We start from the raw sequence: 26156 nt of genomic DNA on the forward strand, positions 1-26156 counted from the left end.
ACTTGGAAGGCAGGAGTAAAGAAGGAGGAGATGCTGGCTCTACAGAAAATAAGCGGGGAACTATCGGAGACAAATAGTGGAATTGTAATGCGGGGCACCAGGATAGTCATTCCAAGCTCACTACGACGACAAGTGGTCAACATTGCACACGAGTCACACAGAGGCATAGTGGCGACAAAGAAGCTGCTGAGAGAAAAAGTGTGGTTCCCTGGGTTAGACCGTCTAGTCGAAGACACGATTGCAGCCTGTCACCTCTGTCAAACAACAGGTCCACCTGCAAGACAAGAACCATTACAGATGTCGGAACTACCAAGGGCTGTATGGACGACAATGGCGGCCGATTTCTATGGACCTCTAGACGCAGGAACGTACCTACTGGTCATTATAGACGAATACTCCAGATTCCCCATTGTGAGATCGGTCTCCTCAACGTCAGCAGCCGCAACATTACCGGTTCTGGACGACATATTCGCAGCATGGGGCTCTCCAGAGACACTGAAAACGGATAATGGTCCTCCGTTCTCAGGAGAGGAATTTCGAAGGTTCATGGCCTACCTTGGAATACAGCACAGAAAGATAACACCACTATGGCCGCAAGCAAATGGCATGGTCGAAAGGTTCATGGGAAATATCAAGAAGGCAGTTCAGAGGGCGAAGTTGTCACAGATTTCCCTGGGCCAAGCACTATGCCAAATACTGAGAGACTACAGAAACACGCCTCATGGGTCTACAGGGAAATGCCCGGCGGAGCTAGTACTAGGGAGGACAAGCAGAACGAGGCTGCCGCAGGTAGAAGGACTGACCGTGCCAGGGCACGAGAGCGTGGCAGCAAAAGATGAGGCGGCTAAGAAAAAAATGAAGGAATATGCTGACGGAAGGCGACATGCCATCAAATCACACCTCCATGAAGGAGATACTGTTGTAGCACGACAGAGACAACAACGGAAGTCGGACCGTACATTCGCCCAAGACCCGTTGACGATAACAAAGGTGAAAGGAACAATGATAACAGCAGAGTCAGACAGCCGACGAATAACATTTCAAACGCCTAAAAGAAGAAAAGGACGAAGAGCAAGTGACAGGCATCAAAGAGACCACAAAAAGGGAGTGCAACGAAGCAGGTGCAGCAGAAGCCGCCAGGCCAAAGGAGGGCCAAGGACTTGTGACGAGGCCGAGAAGAGACATTGTGAGACCAAAGAGACTAATAGAAGAAATGTGAGATGCCGCTCTAGGCAGCATCTCGCGAAGAACATCCATCGACATTTCACATTTGCAACAGAATATGCGAAAGAAACTGTCCCATTTCTGATTACCAACGAATGCTACTGTCGTAACGTTTTGTGACAAAGGGGGGAGATGTAGTGTCCTGAGAGATGGGGCACGAGGGCACTAGGACCTCGGAGGAGGTCAGAGTGGAAGACAGGTCACCGGACACCAGTTCCGGTTAGGAGGGCGAGGGGGCAGAGCACGGAAAGCAGGGGACGAGGCAGGACGTGCAGCATGCTGGATGCAGATAAGATATAATAAAGAAACGACAACCTACTTGGTGTGGGGGTGATTCTTGTGGCAGACGCGGCATGACACTGCCTTACAGTTGGAGAGCGGTGCCCTCTCAAGTTCCCACATCAGCTACTAAATACCAACCGTTAGCGTGGTGTGAGTGTGGAACTAATACTTCTGCCTGGAGACCGGATTGTCTTGTGCGGCGCACAGAAATTTTGCCCGCAGCTAAGTCTTGTAGTTCCTGAATCACAGGAACCCAGACACTCATAACTGTCTTGTTGGTGGTTAATGGATTCACCGATTGCGGGATCGAATGTGACCCACTTCGTTGATAATGCTGCATCTCTCACATGTGACACACCAAATGCATGCTCATTGCATGCATTGTCTGATTCACAGGGTGAAACCCTCAAAGGTGTGGATGTACCTATAGCAGTGCCAAATTCTACTTCCTGTGGCTCTGCTGAACTTGCACCTGTGTGTGTGTGTGACCAGACTGTTCTGGTGCAACCCAATCATCATGCACAGAACACGGTGCCTTTTTTCCCGGGAGGGACGGAATTTGCATCTCTTTGTGTGTGACCGGAATTGCCTGGTGCAACCCATATCAACGTGCACCGGTCATAGTGCCTTATTTCCAGGGAGGTACGGAATTGGCAACTCATTGTGTTTGAGATTTGAAATGCCTGGTGCAACTAATACCAGCGTGCACCAAATGCTGTGCCCGGATTGTCTGGGAAGAACCCTGATCATCGTAAACCTGCCGATGTGCCTCTTCCTATCGAGGGGCTTCCCTGTGCTACTCCCAATTCATTGGTTGTTTCCTTTTTGACCCTCATTGAGGCAGACCAACAGCCCTCTCTACACTTGGCCCCCCTGAAGGCATCTTGGTGCCCAGGTAGTAGTGAGAGAGATTGACTGGGTTGAAGGAATTCTTCAAAGACTGTTCAGAAGCGAGTCAAGAGACTGCATGACTCCATTGTGTTTTAAGATCTGTGGATGAACTTCAGAGTGGCTGTTAAACCCCCTTGTAAACAGTGCGATTCACAAAAATCGGCAGTTTGCGAATGCAAAATGTCCTTTCCCAATGTACGAAAGGGTTCGAATTCGCAAAATTTGTAATCACAAAAAATGCAAATCCTTTTTTGCCAATACCAAGTTTGCGAATCGCAAATTTGTAATCGCAGACCAATGTATGAACCATTCACAAACTGCGAAGGATCTAAAATTCGCAATTTGGCATGTGCAAATTACCACCTATTACAATCAGGTGGTAACCAGGTACAAACTATTTAACCAGGCCCAGAGGGCCTCAGAATGTTTCACAATGGCAGCACCATATGTCATAGTGAGGAGGATGAGGATTCTTTCAGCAGCTCAGAGAAGGAGGAGGAGACAAGAACACATTTAGAGTGCGCCTAACCCTGTTTCAGCAGACAGAGGAAGAAATCCATGACAAATATAGATTAGACTCACAGGACCAATGCCTTGCCCACACATGTGCAGGTCCTATGTTCACTGCACCTTCTAGCTTCAGGGAGCTACCGGGGGGGTGGTACCAGCAGCAGGAGGGGTCTCCCACAGTGCGCTTTCATGCTTTTTCAACGCCTTCTTGGAGGCAATGGTACAGAGGGTACACCATTCCATTAGATTCCCCACTACACCACAGGAATTGCAGCAGACCAAATTAGATTTCTACCAGATGGGATTGGGTGCATTGATTGTACACATGTAGCCATTTGTCCCCCTTCAGGTAATGAGTACGTGTTCAGGAACAGAAAATCCTTTCATTCAATAAACGTCCAGGTCATATGTAATGCCTCACACATAATAACTGACACGGTGGCAAAATTCCCTGTAGTACGCACGATTCTTTCATATTCAGACACAGTGGTAAATACACATGTCTCCTTGGGGGTGAATTTGGCGAAGGATACCTGCTAGGTAGATGCATGTAATACAGTCTGATAGACTCTCTGCATATGGTGAAACAGTACAGAGACTAATCTATTGCCTTTTACCCTGTAGGCGACAACGCATATGCTGTGAGCTCCTTTATATTCACTCCATACCTGAATAAGAGTAGGTTCCGCTGCCTACACAAAAGTTGAGGTGCACTGTAGTATGGGCCGGAGATATGTTACCAAATTGTGTGCACAACCTTGAGACAACCAATGGCATACCATTGGACCCGACAGATTCTGAGTCTGATGAAGAGGATGAACCACGTCAACCTCACAGAGCAGCAGACAGTGCAAGGGCAGCAGATGGCAGACAGCGACGTGCTGAAATAAAACAGAACTTTTTTAAAGTGAGTAATGATGAGACAATGCACTTCATGACTTATTTGCTACTGTGTTTTATTCACCTTAATCTCAGGTAAACTATGTGCACGCAGCCATCATCATATTACATCTGTGTATATTTGTAGGATAACATAGGATTTAAAATAAGCATGCACAACATTCTGCACTGAGCATCACATGCAACAGGTTACCTCACCCATTGGCATGCCTTGGTCACATCACTATCTACTTTTTGCAGTAACGCACAGCACTGGAACAGTCAGTGTGTACAATGGCCTCCCTTGATGTGGCCTCAGATGCTGTACCTTGCCTCACACTGCACCGTCTGGTCTCAGTCACCGGGGCAGTGATGCTGCTGAGGCTGGAGGCTCCTCACTATCCAATGCACCCAGTATACTTGTCTCAGCTATAGTAGCTGTTTGTAACTGTTCTACAGCAGTGGTGACCTGCACCAATCCCCTGGCTACATCAGAACTACAGTGGAAGGTTGTATGACGTTACAACGCATGCTATTACAACGCATGTATTTACAACGCAAATACTTTTACAACGCATGTTGTTACTACGAAAACTGTTACAACGCGAGAAAGAGATATTAAATAAAAAGTACTTTTACAACGAACACAACTATATCGCATACCTTTACAACGCATCAATAAATATATATATATTTTTTTGGGATAAATAAAACCTGGCACGGGATGCAGGGAAATTAGGGTTTTTTGGGTGGGGAAGTGTTTTAAAACGTAGAGAAAAACTGAACGTAAATGTATTGAAAAGCATATTATTTTTAAAAGTTAATACTCGAGTACTAAAATTAATACTCTAGTATTAACATTAATACTCGTATATAAAAAAAATTATATTATTCAACATTTATAAAAGTATTCCACAAACAACAATTTATTAAATATATTAAACATACAAAATATTATTAACTAACAAAACAAATGAACAAAATAAAACATGTCACATACACATAGTGGCCATTTTAAACATTCTACTTCCAAAACATGTCCTACAACACTTTCCATGAAAATAAAACCACAACACTACTTTCAAAATGGATGCCAAAACGGAACTTAAAAGTAAAAACAACACATCTTAAAATGTTTTTAAAATTATAAGTTTACACAGCAAATGAAACCACATTAAAAATTATAACCAACGCTGTGTTTAAAAAAATTAATAATGACACTGACTAAAACTTATAAATACAAGCAAGACACCATTTTTAAACCAGTTGATTGTCAACTCCCAGAGAGACCAGACTCAGAAACCCGACCCTCTGACCTCTTCACCGAGAAAACGCCGAAATACATTTGAGAAGCATTTTTCGTTTCGAAATACAAGTAAGTTTCTATTAAAATTAAACACAAACTGCTTCTTTATTCATTTTACATTTCAAACATTGCATACACTGCACCTAATAAAATACAAATATTATTTTTTAATCACAAACATGTTAAGCAAAATTATCATTTAATGAAATATATGTTAACTAAATATTAAGATGTATTATTTTTTGAAAAATACCAACAAATTATTTTTTTACTATAGCATAAGTTGTATCAACTGTGACGAAAAAGACAACGTAAAAAAAACGAAGTTTATCTAAAGAACCTACACTCCTCATCTTTACTAATGTGAAGGTATATTTCTAAATAATTGTATGCACAATTGTAAAATAGTAAATAAAAAATATTTGTTGCGTAGCATAAATATTTTATGTTTATCATACAAATCTAAATTCGCAAATACATTTTTTTTGGTTAAACTATATAAAATTGTGAGATAGTATGATTTTTAAAATTATTAATGTAACTCCAGAAATGTGCTGCTAGTGACAAATTGTAGTATAGTGTAAGAGAATAAATAAAAATTCTAACTTCATGAACGTAGAGCAGTAAGAAAGCTTTTATTGAATGGTGTAGGGGTAAAAATTACGATTTTAACTCCAGTAAGGTAGAGCAGTAGAGAAAGCGTTGGATCATGTAGGGGTAAAAATTACTATTCTAACTCCAGGAAGGTACAGCAGTAGGGAAAGTGTTGGATGGTGTAGGGGTAAAATGGACTTTTCCAACTCCAGAAAGTTAGAACAGTAGGAAAAGTGAGGAATGGTGTAGGTGTAAAAATTACTAATCTAATTCCATAAAGGTAGAGCAGTAGAAAAATTGTTGCATGGTGTAGAGATATCAATTACTATTATAACTCCAGTAAGTTGTAGCAGTAGTAAAACTTTTGAAAACAGTACAGATACACTATAATAAATTATCATCAAAGCACAGAAATGTTTACATATGTAAAATTTTAAATAAACGTTTTTATAAATGTACATTAACTTTTTTATTTCTTATAGATCCTTTCACAAATCTATTCAAGTCTTTAACAAAACTGGAAGCACATAAAACCAGCCAACCCAAATCAACACAAAATTACAACATAGAAGACAGGAAGCCAGACCAAGAAAAAATCACCCAAACCAAAAGGTATTTGAAATAAACACACCCAAATACTGCACAAATTAATAGTTAAAACTTTTTATAAACTAATCAATATAGCTTAAAAAATATAGAAATTGTAGGCTAGTCTAGGGGTTATAATTACTATTCTAACTCCATGAAGGTGCAGCAGTAGGGAAAGTGATGGATAATTTTGTTTTATCAATTAATATTCTAACTCCAAGAAGGTGCAACAGTAGGGAAAGTGTTGGATAGTGTAGGGGTAAAAATTACTATTCTAACTCCAGAAAAGTGCAGCAGTAGGGAAAGTGATGAATGCTGCAAGGGTAAAAATTACTATTCTAACTCCAATAAAATACAGCAGTAGGGAAAGTGTTAGATAGTGTAGGGGTAAACATTACTATTCGAACTCCAGGAAGGTGCAGCAGTATGAAAAGTGATGGATGCTGTAGGAAAAAAATGACTATTCTAACTCCAGTAAGATGCAGCAGTACGGAAAGTGTTGGATATTTTTAGGGTATCAATTAATATTCTAACTCAAGGAAAGTGCAGCAGTAGAGAAAGTGATGGATGGTGTAGGGGTAAACATTACTATTCTAACTCCAGGAAGATGCAGCAGTATGGAAAGTTTTGAATGGTGTAGGGATAAAAATTAATATTCTAACTCCAGGGAGGTAGAGCAGTAGAAAAAGTGTTGCATGGTAAACAGGTATCAATTACTATTCTAACTCCTGGAAGATGTAGCAGTAGTAAAACTTTTTAAAACAGTACAGGTACACTATAATAAATTATCATCAAAGCACAGAAATGTTTACATATTTGCAATTTTAAATAAATGTTTTTATAAATGTACATTAACATTTTTTATTCTTATAGATCCTGACACAAATCGATTCAACTCTTGAACAAAACTCGAAGCACAAAAAACCAGCCAACCAAAATTACCAGAAAATTACAACATAGAAGACAAAAAGCCAGACCAAGAAAAAATCACCCAAACCAAAAGGTATTTGAAATAAACACTCCTAAACACTGCACAAATTAATAGTCAAAACTTTTTTAAATAATCAATATAGCTTAAAAAATAAAGAAATTGTGGGATACTCTAGGGGTAAAAATTACTATTCTAACTCTAGGAAGGTGCAGCAAAAGGGAAAATGATGGTTAATTTTGGTGTAAGAATTACTATTCTAACTCCAGAAGGTGCAGCAGTAGGGAAAGTGTTAGATAGTGTAGGGGTAAAAATTACTACTCTTACTCCAGGAAGGTGCAGCAGTAGGGAAATTGATGGATGCAGTAGGGGTAAAAATCACTATTCAAACTCCGGTAAGATACAGCAATAGCGAAAGTGTTGGATAATTTTAGGGTATCAATTAATATTCTAACTCAAGTAAAGTCCAGCAGTAGAGAAATTGATGGATGGTGTAGGGGAAAACCTTACTATTCTAACTCCAGGAAGATGCAGCAGTAGGGAAACTGTTGGATAGTTTAGGGGTATCAATTACTATTCTAACTCAAGGAAGGTACAGCAGTAGAGAAAGTGATGGATGGTGTAGGGGAAAACATTACTATTCGAACTCCAGGAAGATGCAGCAGTAGAGAAAGTTTTGAATGGTGTAGGGATAAAAATTAATATTCTAACTCCAGAAAGGTAGAGCATTAGAAAAAGTGTTGCATGGTAAACAGGTATCAATTACTATTCTAACTCCTGGAAGATGTAGCAGTAGTAAAACTTTTTAAAACAGTACAGGTACACTATAATAAATTTTCAACAAAGCAATGAAATGTTTACATATTTGCAATTTTAAATAAATGTTTTTATAAATGTACATTAACATTTTTTATTCCTATAGATCCTGACACAAATCGATTCAACTCTTGAACAAAACTCGAATCGCATAAAACCAGCCAACCCAAATCACCAGAAAATTACAACATAGAATACAGGAAGCCAGACCAAGAAAAAATCACCCAAACCAAAAGATATTTGAAATAAACACACCTAAATACTGCACAAATTAATAGTTATAACTTTTTTTTAAAATAATCAATATAGGTTTAAAAATACAGAAATTGTGGCATACTCTAGTGGTAAAAATTACTATTCTAACTCCTGGAAGGTGCAGCAGTAGGGAAAGAAATGGATAATTTTGGTGTATGAATTACTATTCTAACTCCAGAAGGTGCAGCAGTAGGGAAAGTGTTGGATAGTGTTGTGGTAAAAATTACTATTCTAACTCCAGGAAGGTGCAGCAGTTGGAAAAGTGATGGATGCTGTAGGGGTAAAAATGACTATTCTAACTCCAGTAACATACAGCAGTAGAGAAAGTGTTGGATAGTGTAGGTGTAAAAATTACTATTCTAACTCCAGGAAGATGCAGCAATAGTGAAAGTGATGGATGCTGTAGGGGTAAAAATGACTATTCTAACTCCAGTAAGATGCAGCAGTAGGGAAAGTATTGGAAGGTGTAGCAGTAGACTTAGGTGCCAATTACGATCCGGTAAAAAAATGGCCCGTACGACTCGTATCCGGTCTTTTTACCGTACGAATCGTACAAGTGCCGTACAAACTGCCAATTACGATTCGCATGGGAAAAAGACCACACGAATCGCATTGGGAATAATTCCCCACACGTCCTCGGGTCGGAAAACGTGTCCGACACGTCCCCGGACGATTTACCGTACAAATGTGAAAAGTGAAGTCCGACCGCGGATTCACGATCCATCCCGTGCGTCCGATGTTACAACCGTATGGAAAAAACACCGTCCGCACCGAACTCCCATAGCAACCATGGCGACATGTGCCCGCATACGCGCCGAACACCCCCCAGCCCCCGTACGTTCGAGTCGTACCCCCACCCGTGTATGTACACCCATGTACGTGTTGCACCCCCGTGTATGTACACCCGTGTACGTGTCGTACCCCCCGTGTATGTACACCCGTGTACGTTCGAGTCGCACCCCCACCCGTGTATGTACACCCGTGTACGTGTCGTACCCCCACCCATGTATGTACACCCGTGTACGTGTCGTACCCCCACCCGTGTATGTACACCCGTGTACGTGTCATACCCCCCGTGTATGTACACCCGTGTACGTGTCGTACCCCCACCCGTGTATGTACACCCGTGTACATGTCGTACCCCTACCCGTGTATGTACACCCGTGTATGTTCGAGTCGTACCCCACCCGTGTATGTACACTCGTGTACGTGTCGTACCCCCCGTGTATGTACACCCGTGTACGTGTCACACCTCCACCCGTGTATGTACACCCGTGTACGTACGAGTCCAACCCCCCTGTGTATGTACACCCCTGTACGTGTCGAACCCCCCGTGTATGTACACCCGTGTACGTGTCTTACCCCCACCCGTGTATGTACACCCGTGTACATGTCGTTCCCCCACCCGTGTATGTACACCCGTGTACGTGTCGTACCCCTACCCGTGTATGTACACCCGTGTACGTGTCGTACCCCCCGTGTATGTACACCCGTGTACGTGTCGCACCCCCACCCGTGTATGTACACCCGTGTACGTTCGAGTCGTACCCCCACCCGTGTACGTGTCGTACCCCCACCCGTGTATGTACACCCGTGTACGTGTCGTACCCCCACCCGTGTATGTACACCCGTGTACGTTCGAGTCGTACCCCCACCCGTGTACGTGTCGTACCCCCATGTATGTACGAACCATACCCTCACCCGCAGACGTATGGAGCGTACCCCAGGCCCCAACACCAGCACCTTCACACAACATCGCGCATGTACGAGTCGTACCAAGCCAGACACAAGGACAGCACTGTACAACCAAATGGCCGAAGTACACACCGTACACACGTTAAAAACACACGTACACAACCAGGACAAAGCAAAACAACACAAGAATACACCATTCGAATGGCACAAAGCCACTAAACATGTCCAACAAGCTCAAAAACAACACAATCACTGACCTGCAACTGCCAAAATCCAAAACAGAGGCCCAAAACACAACCACTCCTTATAACACACCCACCCAAACTTCAAACACAGCCACACCCACCAATGGACCAATAAAAAGGGCCCACACACACAAACCATGAGCCTTTGCAACAGACTCACTGCTGCCAGACCCCACAGACAACCTACAGCACCATACTAGAAGCTTGACCACACCTTACACTTGCACACCTTCACACACACACCTTCACAAACAACCCCACATCACATTCACACACACACCTGCACAACCACACCCACACACCCACAACCATCCACACCCCCCCATCCACACCCCCACCCCTCACCATGCCCACTAACAAGAATCCAAAGTTCACTAGCCGAGAGTTGGAGGTCCTTGTCGATGAAATCCTCAGAGTTGAGCCACACCTCTTTGGAACATTGGTCAGACAGACCAGCATTTCAGAAAAAACATCCATGTGGCAGACCATCATCGATGCTGTGAATGCTGTTGCGGACACCAGAAGGACCAGGCATGAATGCCAAGCCAGGTGGTACGATCTGCGGAGGAGGGTCAGAGCCAAAATGACGGACAAACACAACCAGGCCAACGTCACTGGAGGAGGGCCGGCCCGCAGACGCGTAGAATACCATCCCTGGGAGGAGAGGGTGATGGCCATACTGCCGGTGGTGGCAGTGGACGGATTAGAAGGAGTCCAAGACCCGGGTGAGTACACAAACAACTCACCTCACATGGGGGGAACGTCATCCACAACCAAACTCACAAACAGGCACGCAAGCACCCCAAGCTATCGCATGACTCAACCACACTCCATGAACATGCACATGCCACTAGCGCCACCATGCCCCATGCACCCAGCTGGACAATGTCAAGTCACAGGCCACAGAAAACACCAACACAAGACACGGTAACCCGGATGGCGGTAGTGTGGGCCCCAAAAATCACATAGTGCAACTCAGAAGCAGACAACAATGCCCTCTGCCCATATGGCCTAGGTCACAGCCAGACAAACAGTGTGTCCCCACACAGGAAAGACTCGCCAGAAAATGGAGGACGCCTTGCATCAACACATGGGGGTGACGGCACGTTCTTGCACATGACAGCAGCTAATGAACAGCCAACACTGTGAAAGAGTGGCAGCACACACCACCACAGCAGCAGTGCAGACACACACACTACACACAATGGGTGCCTGAAGATCAGAAACAAACTCACATCAACAATCCCAAGGGCCATTCAAAGATCTGCTAACAGTCTGTGCCCAGGAAGCTGGGCTGAGGTGACAGAGGGTGACACACAGAGGGAGGGAGAGGGGGACAGAGAGGGAGGGAGACAGAGGTGGACACAGGGAGACAGACAGAGGGAGGGAGGAGGGTGACAGAGGGAGGGAGAAAGGGAGACAGACTGAGGGAGGAGGTTGACAGAGGGAGACGGACAGAGGGAGGAGGCTGACAGAGGGAGGGAGAAAGGGAGACAGAGGGAGACGGACAGAGGGAGGAGGCTGACACACGGAGGGAGGGAGAGGGGGACAGAGAGGGAGCGAGAAAGGGACACACAGGGAGAGCAAATCAGCCTTGTGGGGTGTGGGAATGTCTGCTCGTCAGCAGGTGGACTGCGTGCATGTAGACAAGGGTGGCCAGTGCCAGAACCCCCCTCTTCTCCATGGCTAAACACAGGGCCATGTCACAACCTGTGCACGAGCACAACGACAGCTACCTGCATTATCTAAGTGTGTGGAACCACTCCATGTGCCCACGTACAGTGCAACACGGAAGGCGCCAATGCATGGCTCGCCACACCTGCCCACTCCACTGCTGACTGCAGTCACAATTGACGCAGCAAGTAAGACTGTGCCACACATAGGTAAAGTCGCTAAAGCTGTGGCCAAGGGACATACCCATGTACAAGTGCACTGTGAGTGGAATGCAAGACATATCCAAATTCCCAGAGGAAATGTGCCAACTTAGAAACGAATGAAACATGGATGTTGCATGGAACAAAATTAACATTGTCTCTCTCACACACAGGTCAACGTCGTGGATCACCCCCCAACACTGGGGGGGAAGACTCACAGGACCCGGCTCGGCAGGATGACGGAGCCACCGGCAGCGACGACTCTCACCACTCTGTGGACGAACCCGACCCCGACCAACCTGGCCCCTCTGGTGTCCAACGATCTGCAGCACCTGCGTTAGGTACAACTGGGCCAACCACCACCCCCACTCCTGCCACATCCCAGGAGACACCCAGGATCCCTGCCCCAACACCACAATGCAGCCAGGCTGGCCAGGAGGGACACGGTGTCCCGGGCACCCAGGAGGAGGCAGGCGACAACGCCAATGCCATCCCTCAGGGGTCCCGGAGACCCGATGTGCCCACAAGGGCAGGCCAGGTGCAAGTGGGCAGGGGTGGTGGGAGTGGAGGACGGCGGAGGCGCGAGCCTGACCAGTTGGCTGGGGAACCGGTATATTCCCATGTCCGTAACATCCTGGACGCATACCGGCAGGACACCACGGGCATGGCCCAGGTTGTGTCCACCCTCAATGAGATGAAGGGGACCCTCGATGAGATCAAGACCCAGCAGGCCCAGCAACATGCGGAGCAACATGCCTGTCTACTGCGACACCAACGGCGGATGGAGGACAGACAGGCTGAGCTCGTGACGGTGTTCACGGGAATTCACAGTACACTCCGTCGGATGGCCGACAACATGGGCAACCCTCCCTGTGCCAGCAGGCGTAGAACATCACCACCCACAGGGAGGGATGAGGAGGAGGAGGAGACATCAGACGGAGCACCCCAAACATCGTCACGGCCTGCTTCTGAGGGTCCCCGCAGGAGGGCGGGTCGTCCACGGAAAAGACCGTGAGGGTCGGCGCAACAGCACCATCTCCCAGGACACCTGGCCTGGCACCTGGCCCACTGGAGCAACAGCAGCACAGCATCAAAAGACATTCTCTGCCACATGGACTTGCCGGTCACTGTCTGACCAATGTTGACAAAGACTGTGGCATGGACTCTGAGGATTTCAAATGGCAAGGACACCAACTCCCCTAGTGAACTTTGGATTCCACACACCCGGAAAGCCCCTCATGTCAAACACCCCCACCTACCCCAACCAAAATAAAAAGTCACACCATAAAGAGAAGATGCCTACTGATTGCATTATTACCTTACATGTGTCTTGTAAAGTCTAACTATGCCTGAGTTCTCATTTGACTTCAACCATCCACACCCTGGGGCCTGAGTCTGGCACAGGACACACATGGGTCACATTGTAGTAGGCAAGACAGACATGGAGCACCATACACACCCGTGATGGGCCCAACCAGCTGAGGGGGTGGCCGCACAACCGTGCCGACAGACATATTGAGTACAGCTACAGCCATGCGCAGAGGTCAGGGATCATGTGGAGTGTCCTGGGGGGCACCCAGGTATGTATGGACAGGTGGCAGAACCATGTCCTCCAAGCTTGAGTCAGGTGGATGCAGTGAATGGTGGCCTGGCCAACGTGGGATGCATGGGGATGGCACATGTCACAATACCCACACAGTCATTGACTACATGCACAATACACAGTCTAATCCCACACAAACAGCTTGCATCTTGCTACTCGACACATAGACACATAGCCACTATCACGGAAAACCATGCCAGACATGCCGGATGCACCGTGGCAACACACCAGCATTGACTGAGAAGAGGCACCTTGGAGGCATAGGGACACCTTTATTTGTCATGTATTCGGGATTGCAGAGGCAACTCGGAGTACACATGAACGGGTAATGTGGAGTAACATGTGGGTCCAACACTGGAACCCCCCTTCTGCAGCCCAAATGCGTGATAGCCATGGAACTGGCACACAAGTGTCGGCTAACAGCTAAACACCCCCTGCTGCTCATGGAGAGACTGCCATACACCATTGATCCGCTGATGTGGAAGTCCCACAGCATGTCAAGCCAAGGCAAACCGTATGTGTCCGGGGGCAGTGTAACACACATTGATGCCATCATCACATTCCACAATCCCATCACTGATGACTGTCAACAAGTCTGACCATCTATTCAGGTGTACCCAGCTGCATGTAATGTGTACCATGGTGATGCGACATGTCTGCAGAGGAACCAAACATCGACAGGGGCAGTGTGCATACATCGTGAAAAACTGCCACACCCAATACACCCCTGATGCATCCCTTACCCTAAGGAAACTTCCAAACTTGTCCGTGCGTGTAACGCTGAGTCAGCACACGATGACGTGTCCATGAGGAATAGCAGTGCCACAACAATGCAACCAGCAGACGGCATGCGCAAGTACCTGGGGATATGAGAGACACAAGAAGTCAGCCACAAAAAGCACAGCCACTTGCATGTGCATGTACTCGACACATGTAAGGATGACAACATGCCAGGTCACAATTATGACTGGGGAAATACACATCACTGCCACCATCACTCCAGTGACACATCCACACACACCTCTGACTCACGTGCCATAAATGCAGATGGACACACACATCGCAACACATGCCACACGGGGACCAATGCGTGCACACACAGACACTGGTACTCACCACTAAGCAAAGAAGTCGCGTATGAGCCGAGTCCGGATGTCCTCTTGCGGAACCACGTCCTCCACATCACTAGCCCCATTGCCAAGCCCTTCGTCCTCCACGGGGGGATGGTCCTGATCATCTTGATCCAGGATGAGTGGCACAGCTTTCTCAACTGCCATGTTGTGCAGCATGCAGCAGACCATGAAGATTTTGCAGACCTTCGCCCGGGCATATGGGAGGGCGTCGCCGGTCTTGTGGAGGCATCGGAATCGGCTCTTCAGGAGGCCAAACGTCCTCTCTATCACTCGCCTTGTCCGGCCATGGGCGGTGTTGTAGCGGAGCTGGGCCGGCGTGATGTGGTTGCGGAGAGGTGTGATCAGCCATGGCATGTTGGGATAGCCAGCATCCCCTACATGGAAAGCACATGGACATAAGTAGGACAGGAGAAGCGGTCGTGCTGGAAGTCTACGCAAGATACAGGACAGACAGACTGTACCCACCAACAACACATGCTCGTTCGTTGCGCAGCTGCGTCATCATTTCAGGCATCCTGCTACGCCTCATGATGTAGGCATCGTGTGCTGATCCTGGAAAATGAGCACAGACATGTGAAATCACCATGTTGGACAGACACACCACAAGGGCATTGATGGAGTGGTAGTGCTTGCGATTCCTGTACGCTACCTCCTGTGCCTGTGGTGGTACCAAAGCCACATGTGTCCCATCTATGGACCCAATGACATGGGGCATCCCTCCCAGGGCATAGAATCCACGCTTGACCCCAGTCAACATTGCAGGGGTTGGGAAATGGATGAAGTCATCAGAGGTGAATCAACATGGCCTCTAAGAAATCATGCAGCACACGGCAGAACATGCTCTGGGACATGCCACCAACATGAGCTATGGTATTTTGAAAGGTACCCGTGGCAAGAAAATGTAGGGCTGCCATTACCTTCAGCTTGGGTGTCAGTGCCGTAGGATACCTGTGCAGCGGTTGCAGGTGTGGTGCCAGTCTCGCCGTCAACTCCAGAATCAACCGTTGGGGGAAGCGGTAGCACCGGATACAGTCATTCTCCCGCATGTCAGCCAAGTCCGGAATTGGTCGGTGAAGAGGCGGCGCTCTGCAGTAATTTGGAAGTGACAAGGAAGAGTGAGTGCACCACAACAACAATTTATTTGTACTGAGCACATGTTAATCTGCCAATACACATATGCTACATACGGAGTCAGGTATGTGCCACATGCCCTGGACACGTATGGCTGCCAGGTGACATCCCTACCAAGACCCAGCTACACACGGAGATTGTGAACCTCCACATGCCATAGCATGGGATTAGCTGTGTCCCAGTGTAAGTGAACAGCCAGACGCAAGACAGGAGTGACATACATCCACACATCAGCAGAAGTAGGATGTCGATTGCAGAGACTGGTAGCGGAACACTAGAGCCACAGGTCACATGACATTACACTAGGACAGCCCACACACCTTGCCATGAAGGTGTACATGTGATGACTCACCACACATTCATAGAGAGGATGCAGACATGTCCTTGTTACGCTACTCCGTGTCACATGCATACATACGCACCTCACATCCAATACCACATGTGCCATGGTGTGCGGAACAGTGTGCCATGTCAATCTACACACAGACACATGTTGGTTGCTGCAGTGATGTGTATTTCCCCAGTCATAATTGTGACCTGGCATGTTGTCATCCTTACATGTGTCGAGTACATGCACATGCAAGTGGCTGTGCTTTTTGTGGCTGACTTCTTGTGTCTCTCATATCCCCAGGTACTTGCGCATGCCGTCTGCTGGTTGCATTGTTGTGGCACTGCTATTCCTCATGGACACGTCATCGTGTGCTGACTCAGCGTTACACGCATGGACAAGTTTGGAAGTCTCCTTAGGGTAAGGGATGCATCAGGGGTGTATTGGGTGTGGCAGTTTTTTCACGATGTATGCACACTGCCCCTGTCGATGTTTGGTTCCTCTGCAGACATGTCGCATCACCATGGTACACATTACATGCAGCTGGGTACACCTGAATAGATGGTCATCTGGTGCCTTCTCCACTCAGGAGTAATGTGCCACATCACAGCCTTTCACACCTGTGCCCCACACATGTAGTACTGCCCAGACAATGCCTTGATGTCCATCCATGGACAAGTATGTCAGCCCTATTCCTTCCTGTGTGCTGCCTGTCACCACTGTGATGTGTGAAAAGCACCGTACTTTCGCAAAAAGGGCCTGTGTACGTTCCCGTATCACTATGGGAGTGCTGCCGTATGTGTACCCCTAGGGATAGTGAGCGTACGCACGCGTGTACGCTCCGTACCACCATGGGTACGCATACGCGAGAACACCCATAGGGAGACGGCCCGTACACGCGTGTGTACGCTCCGTACCACTATGGGTGTTCTCGCGTATGCGTACTCATAGTGATAGTGAGCGTACAGTGGTGGGTACGGTCCGTACCACCATGAGTACGCATACGCGAGAACACCCATAGTGAGACGGGCCGTACACGCGTGTGTACGCTCCGTACCACTATGGTTGTTCTCGCGTATGCGTACTCATAGTGATAGTGAGCGTACAGGCGTGGGTACGGTCCGTACCACCATGAGTACGCATACGCGAGAACACCCATAGTGAGACGGAGCGTACACACGCCTGTACGGGCCGTTGCTATGCATTTGGGGTGCCCTAGGGCCCCGGAACGCACCATACCTGTGTGTGAAGCTCCAAATTACATAGGGGACACATGAGTGACAAGTATAAAGGCCTACATGCATGCTGGTTGTCATGGAGACCAAGTTTAAAGTTTGAATTTTTTCCGGAAGGTGCACAGCAGAAGTCAGTTGGAATGAATCTACTTTGTTGCAATGTGTTTGTGGAGTTGACATCATGCTCAAGAAAAAAACACAATAAGAACCCACTGACTGCTAGGTTTGAAGGGATTGGAGGAAACATAGGATGCAAATGTGAGTGACCAATCACTCTGTACTCCTGTGCATGAAACAGGCCAGCAAGGTAGATATAAGGCAGCCAGGTCCCATGAGGGAGCACTTGCCTGCACATCTCTGTATTCCACGACCCAGCTGCTGCTACTGATTCCCTGGAACCATGTCAAGGGCTGTGGAGAGGTCACAGCCATTCACCCTGGAGGAGAACCTGGCATTGCTGGATGTGATCCTCCCACAGTACCCCCTGCTGTATGGGCGACCAGGGTATCAGGTGAGTGCAGAGTCCACTAGCACAGACTGTGTCCCTTTTTGTGACTGTGACTTCTGGCATTGTGTCCAGGTGTGACACACATGCCATGTCCTGTAGGGGGGGTCCCAGGGGGGGAATGCCTGATGTCTCACAGCCAGAGCATGTTGTGGTGCATGTCTGCCTTCCTCACTAGCATGGTGTTTACTGTGACAATCACTGCATGGTGCATGCCACATTCTGCCTGTCTTGTCCTCCTGGGAATGTAGCCTCTACAGTCCTCATGTGATTATGTGGTCAGCCCAGTGTGACAGGTGACTGTACCCACAGATGTGTGTTAGTTCTGTGTACCTGTGCTGAGAGTGTCCACATGATGTGTTCGTACCCTGGACATCGGTGTGTGTGTAAGTCCCCTGTCATGTGGGTTGGTGCATATGTGGAGTGTAGCACCCCAGCTGCATGAGGGATGGATATACCCTGGCCATGTGATGTGAGCAGGGAGCAGTGCTGTGTGTCTGACGTGCAGAGCCAGCCCCACACCTGTGGCCCCCCCGTCTAGTGGCACATGTGCAGAGTGAGGTATGTCGCTGCATTTGGCAATGGCAGGTGAATGTCCTGTGCCTGTGTGTGTCTGTGTACTCTGCTGCGGTGGCGTCAGTGGCCTGTGGCATGTGACTGCTTAGAGGTGCTGCACATTATCCTGGTGTAGCTTGTGATGCACAGTGTGAGCAAGGATCATTGATTGTGTAGTTGCCCTCATTCCACCTGTGTACTTTCAATGGCACATACTGCTTTTGCCCTTCCCCAGAGGATCATGTCCCTATGACAAAGGTGCAATGCGTTGGATGCATACTATCCCTTGTTGTAAACAGCAAATGTGTTCTAATATGTGTCTCTGTGACATGTGCCAGGTGTATTGATGTAGTGTCACTTGTTCATCCTCACAGGTATGTAGAGGGAAACAGTGGTTCTGGATGGCCTAAGAAGGTCCAGGACAAAGAGAAACCCTTAAGAGGGCGGATGATTTTGTATAGGTTCAAAGACTCATACGGGAGAATGATACTTAATATAGAGAAACAGGGGACAGGACAGGTCAATATATGACACTTATTTATTATACATAGGATAAATTCAAGTGCTCACATATTTAGTGACAACAAGCGTGACGTGCAGGTGAGGGTGAACTTTTAAAAGAGAGCATCGCATTGGCAACAATAGAGAACCATTTTTCTTGGTTAAATCAGTACAAAAAGGTTCAAGTTGCGCAAGGTCGACGACGTTTCGAACTCAATTATTTGAGTTCATCTTCAGGACAAATGTGAGCATATGAACTCTAAATATGGAAAATGCAAAAATAAACAAGTATAAATAACTCATAAATTAGTCCCTGAACTGTAAATAGCATCACAATCAATTAAATGTAAGGTACATAGTGTTCTCCAAATAGTGATGCAAGTAGGAAGATCTATTTGTGATAATAATTGAGAAACTGGAAAAAGAATCATGAAGACGAAAAATGAACTGTCTACTGCCCAAAAATTGGACGCATTTAGCATTTACAAGGGTTATTTTCATTAGACCCGTAGGGTCACAAGGACGAATTAGCTATTAAAATTGCTAGCAGGGTGAGAAGGGGGCGTGAGGCAGCGCGAAGACAATGGACCACTTACTTAGCATATGGGAAGGTAAGTAATGGAGGTGTCGACAGTTAAGGAAGTTGCAACGGTGGAATCGCCACAGCAGTGAATGCCTCGATAAAGAACAATGGCCTGGGGAAACGGAGTGATTTGTGGTTAGCAAGACGTAGTTCGGTGTGGTTATGCGAGAATACGGGGTTGTGCCAGATTAGGAGAGAAACACTTACTCGAATATAAAACTTAGTCCAACCTGCTCAATATATGAAGGCGGGGTTCCGGTGCCGGGAATTTAATCTGCAAGGGAGGGGGAGTAAGTGATTACTGTCAGGCGGACATTAAGGCCGCGAGAAAAGGGGAGGACGAAGAAGGTAATTGCAGAATTACTTACTCATTTCAAACGGCACACAGATCATTCAATGGGGGTCTCGCGGGGGGTTGGTGGAGCGGGTGTGGACCCAGCGTCGAGAGTTGGCTCAGGATATGCCTGTTCTAAAGTGGTAGCGAGTGGGAAAAGGAGCATGCGAGTAGGTGCTCGATAGTTATGGGTCCACACGCGCTTCAATGCACGCAGCTGCTTTCGCTTTACGTAACCAATAGCAACCTGCTTCCTCAAATACCCTCCACATCCCACCACACTACCAGTCGCTGCGCGTACCTGCACGCGACCAGGACCCGCTCCACCAACACTATGTACCTTACATTTAATTGATTGTGATGCTATTTACAGTTCAGGGACTAATTTATGAGTTATTTATACTTGTTTATTTTTGCATTTTCCATATTTAGAGTTCATATGCTCACATTTGTCCTGAAGATGAACTCAAATAATTGAGTTCGAAACGTCGTCGACCTTACGCAACTTGAACCTTTTTGTACTGATTTAACCAAGAAAAATGGTTCTCTATTGTTGCCAATGCGATGCTCTCTTTTAAAAGTTCACCCTCACCTGCACGTCACGCTTGTTGTCACTAAATATGTGAGCACTTGAATTTATCCTATGTATAATAAATAAGTGTCATATATTGACCTGTCCTGTCCCCTGTTTCTCTATATTAAGTATCATTCTCCCGTATGAGTCTTTGAACCTATACAAAATCATCCGCCCTCTTAAGGGTTTCTCTTTGTCCTGGACCTTCTTAGGCCATCCAGAACCACTGTTTCCCTCTACATTGTATCACCCCAGGTTCGCATAAGGGGTACCCTTGTCCTTCATAAACACATCCTCACAGGTAGGCGCCTCTGCCAAGGAGCAGAAATGGCTGACCGCCGTCAGCGCCGTGAGGAGTGCGGATGGTCAGAAGCGGTGCCTGTCCCAGGTGAGGAAACGCTGGCAGGATATCCGGTGCTGGACGCGGAGGATCGCACGGGTCCTGCTGGGGGACTCACCTGAGAGCCATAAGAACCGCGGGCGCCGCCGACTGACCCACATCCACAAGCGTGTGCTGCCGGTGGTATTTCCAGACTTGGAGAGGTGCTTACAGGAGAAGCAGCAGCAGGAAGGGGGTAGGTACATGTGTGTTTGTTGTGTTTCACCAGCATTTGTAAGTGCACAGTTGCATGGATACACTGCCAGGGTTTAAAGGTGCTGTGCAGATCCTGTTAGGCACAGTATAGCTGTGCTCTCCTGCCTCCCTTCCCCTCCTTGCAATGTGTTCCCTGGTCTGTGTGTAGTCACTCCTTCACAAGGTAATGTAGGCTGGCGCTTTCTCCACATGAACTATGCCTGTAGCATCATGTGTGGGGGTGGTGTGTAACAGGTTTGGGGACCTTGGCTGTGCCCTGTCCAGTTCAGTACATGTGGGTTCCATGTCAGTTGGCACTGATGCAGAGTCCAGACATGGGAGTTAGTCTCACAAGTGTCATGCCTTACAGCGCGCATGTCCTCTGTTGTGGCCTGTGACATGATGTGCATGAGTGTGCGATACGCATAGTGCAGGGATGTTGCGGTGTGTTGCAGTCATTCCCATTCAGGACCATGGAGTTGTGTTGCCACTACTGTCCCCTGGGGCATATTTTCATAGGTGTCATGTGTGTCATCACAAAATGTGGACACTCTCAGTGTCTACAGCATAGGTTGTGCTCTGTGCCATTGTCCCCTGGCACCATGTATATTGACGTGAAATGTAGTACAAGTGTCCACTGTACAGCCTGACCTGCTTTTTCTTGTTCATAGTCACAGTGGCCAGTGCCTGTGTGTCTAGTTACAATCCTCTGATGATGCCCATTTGTACATGATTATTTGGACAGGCGCACCTTGGGTATTTGGCGTCCAATCTTGCATTTCTGCAGCCCCTGTGTATTTCACCCAGACTAAGAGATGTAAGTGCCACCTGTGTCTCAACAAATTGTCTCATGTAGGGGGTGGTTGGTGCGGGCCGAGCCTACATGTCAAAACCAGAATCTCCTTGCTAGGTCTGGCCAGTGTGTGATGTTTGTCTGGACATACACTCAAGGTGCAGTGAGCCAGTCATGGTGGGCATGTTTTCAGTATTACCTATGCAGCATGTGCCTCAAGTTCATGGATATGGTCCCTCCTCATCCCTATTGTCGGCAAGGCTGTGTGGTGCAGATGCAGTGCTGGATTGTCCCCAGGGCCTGGCTCCTATGTCAAACTCCATTTCATGTCAGTTGCTATTGTGTCATGCTCTCCATGGGTTTTCATTGGCATGGTGGGTGAACCAACTGGGTTTTGCATGCCCTACATCTGTACCTTGTTTTGTAGATGTTACTGATCTTTCTTTGCAGGCTATGCACTGTAACCTATGTAGATTGGACTCATGTGACATATATAGACAGGTGTGTGATTAATTGCTGTCTCTTCACCTTGCCCACAGCATCGTCGGGGGACACGGACGGAGACATGAGCACAGACGGTGCGGAGGGACCGAGCACCTGTGCCAGCGTTGACATCGTGGCTGGCACATTGAGTGGTACTGAGGCGGAGGAGAGTGAGGCCGAGGACCTGTCCACTGGCACCACCGAATATGAAGCGGACGGGTCCGAGGATGATCTCTCCGAGTGGGCGGAGGCTGCACCAGCAGCTGACAGCGGCACAATATCGCACCCCGCCCCCTCCATTGCCATCAGCCGCCTCCCACTTGTTCGTGTCCCTTCCCAACGTGCCCGGTCACCACATGTCTCCTTCCTGCCAGGCACCGCACCCCCTGCCCCTGTCTCCACTGCTGCCGCCAATGCCGAGTCTGTGGACATCCAGCGGCAGTTGCAGATTGGTCAGGCTGCGATCCTTAATGTCCTCCATGGCCACAGCCAGGTCCTCAACAACATGGAGGCATACTTGGAGGGCATTCACTCATCGCAGGCTGACCAACGCAGCTTGCTGAGGTCGATAGACTCGACACTGACTGCAGCAGTGGGTCTCCTGCAGCGCTTCATCCAACCCCCTACCCCTGCCCCATCCACACTTCCCACTCCCATGCCTGTCCCACGTACACCCAGACGTCAGCATGCACCCACCACGACGGACACAGGCACCACACCAGCAGGGAAGGTCACCCGCACACCTCCTGGCACGCACACACAGGGTGAAGTAGGCACACCCACTGGGTCGGGGGGCAAACGTAAGACACGCAGCCAGAGTGGGAGTCCGCATTCCACCAAATCCACTCCCTCCAAATCCCCTCCCCTCAGCTCTCCTGGCCACATATCACACAAAGACTCCTTCATGGCCGCTCTGTCCCTGAGCCCCACAGTGACACCACCCCGCAAGCGGTCAAGGGAGTCCCCGGTCAGGGTGGTTGAGTCCCCCCCCTGTCTACGCCCTCCCCCAGTGGCGCTGCGACCCATCCCTCTGACCCCCCCCCCCCCTCCTTGGGGCCTGTGGTTCCTTCGGGTGCAGGGGATTCCCTGGAGGACCTTGCTAAGGTGTGCAGCGAGATCCTGGCCTCCACCTTTGGCCTTGCCCCACCCCCTGTGGTGGAGTCCTCCATCCCTGCACCCACGACGCCTACCCTTCGCCCTCCTGTCCCTGGTTCTTCCCCCCCCACATGATGCCCTCACCCCTGTGGAAGACGACGGAATCTAACTGTGCAGGCAAGCTAGGGGACACGCATCCCACTGTGTCCCCCATCCAGCTGTGACTTCTGGACTGCCCTATGGGCTTTATAAATATTGAACTTCCTACAAACAAGATTTATTGGATCATGCTGAATAAAGCATTTTTTTTTTTCTCTTGGAACACTACTGCTTTGCTGGTATTGCTGTTGGTGGGGCTGCTACATGGTTTTGGGTGGTGTTCATGTGTTGGGTGTGTGGGAAATGTAGTAGTGTGCTGGTCATAGGGGGGACCCTGGTATCTGTGTGCCATCACACGGTGTTAGCTAGGTTTCTCTGTTCATGTAAGCAGTTGCTGCATGGTGAAATTGTCCAAAGGTGTATTCCTTCCTCTGTGTACCCTGCCATCTTCCCTGCAGTGTGTTCCCAATATTTAGCGCTGAGCTGTGTGCACATTAGCTGGGTGTGTGACGGACTCCTTCAACTTAGCACATGCATGCTGAGGGATGTCTCCACCTGCATCATTCGTGGCATCCTTGGTAGTCATTGTACTTGTGTATGTGGACGATTGCATGACTTCATGTGGACATGTTTTCTTTTCGGCGCTATGCATGCGTATACTCCCAGCCTCGCACACATGTGGTACATGTACTGCAGGGTCTTTGTGCACCTGACTGACATTTGTGGGCATGGTATCTGTGGCTACTCCACCCTTTGCGTTCCATGGGCACTGCTGGGAGTGTTAGGCACCCACCCCTCCTGTGTCTGGGCACTGCTGGGAGGACTCTGCACCCACCCCTCCTGTCTCTGGGCACTGCTGGGAGTGTTAGGCACCCACCCCTCCTGTCTCTGGGCACTGCTGGGAGCACTCTGCACACACCCCTCCTGTGTCTGGGCACTGCTGGGAGTGTTAGGCACCCACCCCTCCTGTGTCTGGGCACTGCTGGGAGGACTCTGCACCCATCCCTCCTGTCTCTGGGCACTGCTGGGAGCACTCTGCACACACCCCTCCTGTCTCTGGGCACTGCTGGGAGTGTTAGGCACCCACCCCTCCTGTCTCTGGGCACTGCTGGGAGCACTCTGCACACACCCCTCCTGTCTCTGGGCACTGCTGGGAGGACTCTGCATCCACCCCTCCTGTCTCTGTGCACTGCTGGGAGGACTCTGCACACACCCCTCCTGTGTCTGGGCACTGCTGGGAGTGTTAGGCACCAACCCCTCCTGTCTCTGGGCACTGCTGGGAGCACTCTGCACCCACCCCTCCTGTCTCTGGGCACTGCTGGGAGCACTCTGCACACACCCCTCCTGTCTCTGGGCACTGCTGGGAGTGTTAGGCACCCACCCCTCCTGTCTCTGGGCACTGCTGGGAGCACTCTGCACACACCCCTCCTGTCTCTGGGCACTGCTGGGAGGACTCTGCATCCACCCCTCCTGTCTCTGTGCACTGCTGGGAGGACTCTGCACACACCCCTCCTGTGTCTAGGCACTGCTGGGAGTGTTAGGCACCCACCCCTCCTGTGTCTGGGCACTGCTGGGAGCACTCTGCACCCACCCCTCCTGTCTCTGGGCACTGCTGGGAGCACTCTGCACACACCCCTCCTGTCTCTGGGCACTGCTGGGAGTGTTCGGCACCCACCACTCCTGTCTCTGGGCACTGCTGGGAGCACTCTGCACACACCCCTCCTGTCTCTGGGCACTGCTGGGAGGACTCTGCACCCACCCCTCCTGTCTCTGTGCACTGCTGGGAGGACTCTGCACCCACCCCTCCTGTGTCTGGGCACTGCTGGGAGTGTTAGGCACCCACCCCTCCTGTGTCTGGGCACTGCTGGGAGCACTGTGCACCCACCCCTCCTGTCTCTGGGCACTGCTGGGAGCACTCTGCACACACCCCTCCTGTCTCTGGGCACTGCTGGGAGGACTCTGCACCCACCCCTACTGTCTCTGTGCACTGCTGGGAGGACTCTGCACACACCCCTCCTATTTCACAATATGTACACTTAGAACATACACGTGTGTGGGTTCGCTCCATGCGTACGAGGTGGGGGTACGTGTCGTACATACACGGTTGGGGTGGGGGTACGCTCCATGCATACGGGGTGGGGTTACGGTCCAGACGTACACTATTGGCATGGGGGTACGCTCCATACGTCCGCGGGTGAGGGTACGGGTCGTACTTACACTGTTGGGGTGGGGGGTACGCTCCATACGTACGCGGGGAGTACGGGTCGTACTTACACTGTTGGGGTGGGGGGTACGCTCCATGTGTACGCGGGTGAGGGTACGGGTCGTACTTACACTGTTGGGGTGGGGGGTACGCTCCATACGTACGCGGGGGGGTACGGGTCGTACTTACACTGTTGGGGTGGGGGTACGCTCCATGCGTACGCGGGTGAGGGTACGGGTCGTACTTACACTGTTGGGGTGGGGGGTACGCTCCATACGTACGCAGGTGGGGGTACGGGTCGTACTTACACTGTTGGGGTGGGGGGTACGCTCCATGCATA

This window comes from Triturus cristatus, chromosome 1_1, assembly GCF_964204655.1.
Source record: "Triturus cristatus chromosome 1_1, aTriCri1.1, whole genome shotgun sequence".
In the NCBI taxonomy this organism is placed as follows: domain Eukaryota; kingdom Metazoa; phylum Chordata; class Amphibia; order Caudata; family Salamandridae; genus Triturus; species Triturus cristatus.